Source organism: Nothobranchius furzeri, chromosome 18 (assembly GCF_043380555.1).
Source record: "Nothobranchius furzeri strain GRZ-AD chromosome 18, NfurGRZ-RIMD1, whole genome shotgun sequence".
Classification (NCBI taxonomy): domain Eukaryota; kingdom Metazoa; phylum Chordata; class Actinopteri; order Cyprinodontiformes; family Nothobranchiidae; genus Nothobranchius; species Nothobranchius furzeri.
This window is the reverse complement of record NC_091758.1, coordinates 31,608,414-31,617,436: the sequence shown is the minus strand read 5'-3', so window position 1 is coordinate 31,617,436 and position 9,023 is coordinate 31,608,414. Positions and strand designations below refer to the sequence as shown.

Below are 9,023 nucleotides of genomic sequence, written 5' to 3'. Positions count from 1 at the left end.
AGGCCTCAGTAGATCCTCGGTCTCACCTGAAAACTGTTCCGCGATTTTTAGTCTCTGAAATTAGACCAGTAGTTGTAGCGTTTGTGCATTCTTTTTGGATATTATTTGTGTAATTGTTGGACAAAATGACTTGCTGTGGTATTAATTGCACTAATAGAGCGTCCAAGGAGTCTCCACTTCATTTTTTCCGGTAAGTAAAATTATATTTATGTATTTTAGGTCACTGCCGCTTTTGCACTAGCTGAGCTTATCAAAGAACTACCATTTTAACATGTACAGTTTAACCCTGAAATTTAGATGTAATATACGGTAAAATAATGAATAGGGTATATGTGGATGGGTAAAACCATGGTAAAACCCAGTGCATTTAACATAAAAATGGGTTGAAATTAGGGATGAGCCGGATAAAGCATTTTTGACGAATACGAACATGAAATGAGTAAACCTCGTAAATATCTGTAATCGTGCTGAAGGAAAATCCTCATTGGGTAACTGACTGTCTTCACGCTCTGTGATTGGCCAGTCACATAGAGTGCCCGCCCCTCCCTACACACAAAACACTAGCCGGCCGGGAGCGCAGTCCGTCCGGCTCATCCATGCACACACACAGACAGTAACGGATCTCTGTGATTGCTTCACTGTTACTCACGTTTCTTCAGTTTTCCCTAGGTTTATTTCAGCTCGCCTCTTTTTCGGTTGAATATATAAGTTACTTTTTTCGTAACTTACGTGGTGCATTTGACAAGACAGAGCTGATGTTCTGCATCAGTCACTCACTACCTCCGCTCCAGTTGGTTTTTTATTTTTTATCTCCATCTCTCTCCCTCTCACCCTCTCTATCTCTCTCAGAATCACACACACCTTAATCAACATTGTTTTGTTTAACTTTGCGTGGGGCAAAATGCCAAGAATGTTAAGAAAAAAATCAGTTTAATCAAATTAAAATAAAAAATATACATAAAGTTGTGTCTGGTTCTAGCATTTCATATTTCCTAGTTCCTACTGCATGAGTTCAGATGTATTAATCCATGCACTTAAATATTAATGTTCTAATTTTATTGAAACACTTGTTCTGAAATGGTTCATTTACTTTTGTGATCAAAAATATTTAATCTCAATTCTGAGGCTGCTCTGTAAATAGCTTTCAAATAAACAATACACATATCAACTTCTGATCATTCCATATCAATTTCAGACTTAAAATAATATATTGATGTAAACCACACCCACTTCTGGGTTATGCCACGCCCATTCTGAGGACAGATACAGATAATTTAGTTGGTTGAACAGATACAGATAGTGGTGTACTCGCTCATCCCTAGTTGAAGTATGACGGAGCTCTCGGAGGGACACTTCTGTGTTCCATTCTTCCCCCCGGTTCTCCCCAGTGGTCAGCCCGGCGCATCTCTGACCGCTTCGGCGCCTGGCTGCTGTGTGGGCTGACCGCTTGTGGAGCAGACTCGAAGAGAGACCTGACCGCAGAAATACTGCAGCTCGGTGAGTTGGTTGATAGCAGAGGCGGTTTTACCGTTAGGCATAGGTCAGCGGCCGCCTGGGGCCCCCTTGTGTTGGGGCCCCCCTAGCCCTGACCGCCGGCACCCTTCTGTTAATGCCACAATAATCTTTTTAACAACCTGTCACTGCAGCCGGGATTGGACATGCTTCTCATTACCATAATTCCTGAACCGTTCAAGATATCATTAAAATTCTAAAAGTGCTGAAAAGATTAAAAATGGGGCTTTTTGTGCATGTACAATACATTACGGTAGCCACCGGGATCCCCTGTCTTGAGCGCAACAAATCACAACACAGATTCAGAGACGTGCTGAGTTTGTCATCCAAAATGCTCTGTTTTATAACTATTGAAAGGCTGATCAGATTCAAAAAATTCCAACGGTTCCTAAAAGTACATAAAAACAGCTTTCCAACAATCTATAGCATGAAGCAATCAGAGTTATGGTCAATATCGCTACGAGGGGAAATCCTGCTGTACAGCCTGATTGAAACGGAGCGCAGCGCCGCGGTGAAAGCAGATAACGGGACGGGGAAGCTAATTAGCATAAAAAGCCAGCATGAAATTATGGAAATGCCTCAAAGAAAATCAACACGATCGATTAGGCTTATATCTGAAGACAGTGACCATGCAGAAGTACAGATCTCCGGTGAACCAGGGTATGAATGTTTGTTCAGTCTTTATTTCTTATTTTTTTATTTGAACAACCCTCAACTATTTGCTAACTGTAAGATTTAGCTTCATTCCAGCATTATTTATCATTTTACAATAAATAATTATTTTTGCTAAAACAAAAGTTTTTGGTATAGCAGTGCACGGTGTGCAAGAGAAGCACCCCATGGCAGTGTGAGGTGTGCTCTGCCTGCAGCTGGAGAGAAACTGCTTCAAGGTCTACCACATCAAATAAAAACGTCTGAAAGTTTACAAAAATAAATGGTCTTAAAAACTGCTAAAAAAAAGATACCAAGGTTCAAACTTTTTAAGAATAGATGCAGTTCAAAGTTTAAATTATTCATTCCAAATTGTTTGCCCAGTAATTTTGAAGTTCCTGTTCAGTAATAAATGTAAAAAAAAAATCAAATTCGTTTTTTGCTTTTTTTCACTTTTAAGCTGATTTTTTAAAGGCTTTAATAGAAATAAATCCTAAATACAAATCATCCACTGAAAGCTGAGGTTGTTCTGAAAAAAGGAGAAGAGAAATTGGGCCGGCCAATAGGTTACTGAGGCTAGCAGTGTGACCCACATCAAGATGTATTGTTGGTCTGTTTCTCATTGTCATGGGCTGACTGGTTCAGGGCGTTGTGGCAGGGCTGTCAATCACAGGCAGCACAAACCAGGATGGGCGGGGCCTCATCGCTGGTCGGCGGGAGTGGTTGGACAGTGCCGTGCCTCGCGGACTGTTGATATGAAAATGGAGAAGTCGAAGAAACGTTTTGGTGGCGCAGAAAAGTTGCGGCGAAAAAGTATGAAGTCTCTACAGGTGGGAGCTGCTAAGTGTTCACAGTTGGCAGACCTATTTGGTCCTGGGCCGGCCTTAGTCACCACCCCAGCAGGTGCTGCTGGTGCGCCAGGAGAAGAGGCGACACTACAGTAAGTAGCATTAGCACGGGGCTGGCTAGGTTACATTTTAAAACTTAATGTGTGTGTTCAATAAGAAGAAGAACACGTTTTATATCTATAGCAGTCATCATGTAGTATGAGCTAAAAAGGTCGTGAGTGTTGGTATTTGGGTTGATTTAGTTTAATTATATATGCCGAAGGTTGGTTTCATGTGACATCACAACATTCTAAAGAGCCCATAGTTGAACAGTGAGTGACCCCCTTTCCATCGGACTGGACCAGCAGCGCCAGCGTGTTACTGGGCAGCACATTCTCGCATATTCTGCTGCTTGTCCCTTCCTGCCGGCCGCTTATGAGAGGCGCATCTGTCGCAAATGCAGCGGACAGCGCCCATGGTAGATCAGAAAATATAATTTTAATGCTCTGCACAGATTATTATCAAAACTTATTATTTTACTTAACGCATGGCGATCAGACACATGTATTCACTGCTGTATGAAGCAAATGTGTGGTAACAGCCCCCTGCTCTTCTCCGCTCTGCTTTTACCTGGTTTTTAACAGCTCCTCCGTGGACGTGGTGCAGTGATTTAATGTTCAAACTCCGTGGATTATCATCAGAACTCATTCTAGGCAATGCAGGACACTCCAACCATGGACGTAATTTTCACTTTAGAAGTGGGGGGAACACGGGTGTGTGTGTGTGTGGGGGGGGGGGGGGTATCTTTACAGTATGCTCTAATGGGAAACAGGCTTCAACACAAACAGTTGTTTTCCACTTGGTCCTAGAGCTCAACCAGTGTCAATTTAATATAGCGTAATATTGTTTTTGGATGGTAAAAAATGCAGGGGTCAAAACTTGACTTTGGAAAAAGTGGGGGGGGACATGTCCCCCCTGACCCCCCCCCCCCCCCCCCAAATTACGTCCATGACTCCAACTGATTTATTATTTGTTGCATCATGGAGGAGAAGTGTGTCGAACTGTCCTGCTGCCCGTCACTCTCCCTTCTGTCACAGTTTCTCCTTCTCCTGCCACCCGAGGCTGGAGAAGGAGAAACTTGAGGGGGGGAAGCACGGCCGTGATGCCATCATGGCGGCATCAACGTTTGTGTCGTCCTGGAGAAAAAGGTTTGTGAAGATGACAACAGAGGATCATTAGGGTTGTAACAGACAACTTTCAGCTAATTCAGAGGATAAAGATGATAATTAAAGACACAATAAAAAAGTTTTTTTCCTGATCAGCAGGATCTTTGTAGATTCCTTAATTTTCTCACAAATTATTACAGTCTAATAAAAGCATTATATATATATATACCACTATTATATATATATATTAGGACAATATATATATATATATATATATATATTTATATATATATATATATATATATATATATATATATATATATATATATATTAGTAGAGTATTACGGCAGCTCAAGATTTATTGGGATGTCTATTATGATTTAAATAAACTTATGAAAATCGTTTTCCTGGAGATGTAAGAAAAGAAGGCCGTCACAATAGAAATGAGATGTGGAGGACACCCTCCTGTTCATGTCAATAAAAGCAAAATTATTTAATTTTGATGGAAAAAATAAAATCAACAGAACTGTTTACATTTGCAAAGACAGCATCCAGTTCTTATTTTTGGCAACTTGGGGTCAGTGTTTGACTCCAGGGTGTCACCTAGAAGGGTGTCCAGAAGTGAGTGCAAAAGATCTAATCTGATCCTATATTCTTTTATTTCATTTGAAAATAGAAAAATTTAACCCTTTATTGGAAATAATAAAAAAAATCCCAAAAACAAAGATGAATGCTATTATTCGTGCAATTTAACTGGACTTCAGAGAAGTTGTCTCCAAGCTTTACTTCCTGGTTGCTCTGTGTTCTGACTCCTCTGGGTTCTGTAGAGGTTGAGCCATGACTGATGGTGTTTCTGTGTGTCTTCTCTATCATGATAAGCCTCTACTGCTCTGATAATAAAGCAGATGTGCTCCAGATTGTTCTGTATGATAAGGTTGGGTGGTACTTCTCTTTATTCAGAACTGCCTTTTAGATGGAATGTCTGAATCATCACAGAGCCTTCTGTGTGTTTTATAGATGGATGCAGATATTCGCTACTGCACCTACTGGAGAGGTTCGCTGACACTTTTTAGTTTTTGAGGTTTGGTCCTTTTTTCCCCTGATTTGAATCAAACCTGATCATTAAGTTGAACACTTTTAACCCTCCCACTGTCTTTATGGGTGACCCCGTGAGGAAAGTTGACCATTGAGCAGGGTTGATGGTTTATCCCTTGGGGTCCACGTGGCAGGGGTGAGGTGGTGCTCACTCTTCACCCCTGCCACATGGACCCAAGGGATAAACCATCAACCCTGCTCAATGGTCAACTTTCCTCACGGGGTCACAGTGGGAGGGTTAAGCACAAACAAATGCCCAATTTGCTGTCTGAAAATAAAAGCTGCGTCTTGCCTTGGCAGAGGTTTCGAAGCTCCTGGTAGAAGCTGTCCAGTTTGGGAAGTTTGGGACACAAACCGTGACTACGCTGGTCACATTTGTTGGCCAACAGAACAGCTGGAACTGGCCTTCCATTGCTCAGGGTGACCTGGTGGAACAGCAGACATGCTTGGAACTGCCACAGGTTGAGTCTAGTCCGCCCCCAAGAGGACACAACAGTCTACTGCAGCAAATTCACTTACCTTTGAATCCAGATCTCCTTTCCACTTGAGGACAGCCTGGAACGTGGACAGCCTCGTCATGTCGAAGACCACCAGAGCTCCCACAGCTTCTCTGTAATACACCCGGGTCATGTTCCCGTAACGTTCCTTTCCTGTTGGACAAAAACAAGAAGTGTTTGTGTTTCTGTCGTCCATCCGTCCGACTGGCCGAAAACTTCAGTATTAGACAGAAATGTGATCAAAGCCAACAGAAATTAGGTGCTTTATGAAAAAACAAGTTAAACATTTTATAGCTCAAACACAACCCTGAAAAACCACTTGTTTGTTATGCTGAATGGTCTTTAAACACACCTAACACAAGAATTCCATCTGATCACACTTAGCTCGTGGTATACACAAGTGAGAAATGCAACTGTAACTAAAGTTCAGAGGTTATTGTTTAAAATGTCAAAACTTCTGTCTTTTGTGTTAAGGGAGCTGCAAAGGGGACAACATGAGACAATTTATCAATTATAAAGGGTAATGCAACCACAAAAATAGCCCACAAACGCACTCACTCATTTTCTATACCACTTAATCCTCATACGGGTCATGGAGAGCTGGTGCCTAACTCTGGCAAACAATCCACAAATTAAAGCAAAATAAGAAAAGTTGAATTATGACATGAGCTAGTCTATGTAACAAACTGGCTAAAATAAAAATAGAATGGCATGAAGCACAAACAGCTTAATCATTAAAAAAAATGCCCACAAACAAGAAAAGGACATTTATACAATATTAATAGAAAATGTAGTATAAATAGTTTCTGTACAAATTTAGACCTCAAAACAACTGAAGAAAAAATGACTAAATTAGTCTGAAAATTACCTTTACATTTACATCTTTTTGGGATTTTGCATAAAAAATATCTAAATGATAAAGCAAAACAAAACATCTGCCAGCAGATGGAGACAAAACAAAGACAAGTTACTAACAGATTCTAAAAATACATTTTTCTGCTAAACAAACTAGCATAAAACATTTTTTCATGCCTCTTAACAACGTTCTAACATAGTTTAGCTATAAATGTTTTGCTGCGATAAAAGAAAATACAACAACTTGTGGTTCTCTTGCATTTGTCTAAAAACCCCCGCCAATAACATGGCTTTGTCTGAAGCATCTACGGTATTGGTTGTCGCTTTTGCCAAACCGCCAATTTCCTGGATCCTCTGCTCATTATGAGCTTTTTTATTTATTTATTTATTTATTTTTTATTTTTTTTTTTTGCAGCAGAACACCACTGGTGTGAGAGGTTCTCTTGGCTCAACAATATCAGAGAAGGAGAAACAGCCAACTGCTACCACTTGAACTTTAGGACAAACTACCAGAGTCCCAAAAAGAAAAACACTATTAGAAGTCACAGACAACAAAATATGTTTAGACCTAGGTAATGGCGACTGGTGTTTAGTGCTTTCTTGATTACTGTGGTAATGCTGGTTCCGGTATCTGCCGGACGTGACTCAGGGATGATGGGTTAAGTGTTCTGTGACCGTGTTTGTGTTTAAAAGCTAGGTTTCCTTGCAGATTTGCTATTGCAGCTTTAATTTGAATGGTTTGTCAGCTTATAGCCATTTTTGGTTTCCTATGAACAGAAACTTCTGATGATGATATGTTATAACCAGGGTTCGAAATTAACACCCGCCAACCTGCCAAATGCGGGTTAAAAATCGTTTAGGTGGGTACTGTTAAAATATTACTAGCCAGTTTGGCCGGTGATCCGTGAGGCAACCAAGCAATTCATGTCAGAGACGCTCTGGGTCGTTTGCCCCCCCCTCGAAGATGAGTCACGACACTACCGTAAACCGTGTGCTATTTGTGACATTTTAGATGCCTATTGGCTGCAGCCAGTGTTAATTTTGTTGACAAAATATTTTCGTCTTTTTTTTCGTCACGAAAATATATTTACAGACGAAAATTAAACAAAATTTCAAAATAAAAGCTTGGAAAAAGACGAAGACGATAATTAAATTGATTCAAACTTTTAGTCAACGAATGAAAGACGAGACGAAAATCCACGATGACGCTCTACATGGCGCTCTATGGTGCGGTGCGCCTGTTGTGTTGTTGTGAGACGCGAACGTTGTAGAAGACAAGGGGAGTGGCGTGCCGTGAACGTGCGGGACGTGAGCGAAGACAGACCCTGAATAGTATAAAGAGGCAGGTATGCGCGGTATGCTAAACATAGCTCACTGGATATAGCTCACTGGATATATCGACGGCATAAGAAGAAGGAGTAGAGGAAAATGTTAACTGCTGGGCGATAAAGAAGAGAAGATGTGTGGAGTCATTTTTCTTATGATAACACTGCTACCAAAACTACATGCCGAGAGTGTGAACTGTCGTTCCGAGGAAAGAACACAACAAATCTGAGGCATCTACAGAATGGCCACTCCGCCATTTTCTCCGAGGTAAATCCACTTAAATGTTGTACACGTGACGACCCGAAAAGTAATATACAGGCAAATAAAACTGTATCAACTCTGTCATATTGGGATAAAAATTCGGAAGTACTGTATTTTCATGACTATAACGTGTGTTATTAGGGAAATAGCGGGCGAGCAGTGTTGATGCATGATTGCAGATGCGCCGTGAGCGGTTCTGGTACTTTTTGGGTCGCAGCCGCTCGCTGCACGTGCGCTCTAAACCAGGACTAGACCAGTAAAGTGAAGCGTGCTTTTGGCTGTTTATAATTTTCACAATGTCTGGATTGCACTGATATGATCCGAGTGTCGAGCCTGCACAGATGTTTTACTGGTACGTTTTATAACTCGGTGTGGGGGTGGGACAAGTTATCCCCACTTGTAGCAGCTGCTTGCTTTCTCAATCCTACTGTGTGTCAGACCCTCCTCAATGTGGCTGATAACATTCAGGAGCTGCTCAAGCAGGCCGAAGGGTATGTTGTTCGGTGCTCTCAGACATAAGAGCATAATCACTCACAAGAAGTTAAGAGGCCATGCTATGAAGCTCAGTTCACTGACATGTTTCTAAGTCACCAGAATTGCTAGTTCATGTTGCTGTATGTATATTTGTGACCCAGCAAATGTGATCACTTTTCTCTGTTAACCCATAATAAAGACATTAAAGAACCAAACTTCATGAATGTTTTTTGTGACAAAGAAGTATCTGTTCCAATCACTCTATCAGAGAAAAATCAGAGTTTTAGAACTAACGGGACACTCAGTAGAGCCATTATATTATATTTTTTACAAGTGTATGTAAACTTCTGACCACAACT

At 41.0% G+C, this 9,023-nt stretch overlaps 1 pseudogene; it reads right to left on the bottom strand.

Moving 5' to 3' along the window:
• Positions 1-5,440: 5,440 nt before the first annotated feature.
• On the bottom strand, positions 5,441-6,537 carry LOC107387228 (ras-related protein Rab-38 pseudogene; annotated as a pseudogene).
• Between the last annotated feature and the right edge of the window lie 2,486 nt (positions 6,538-9,023).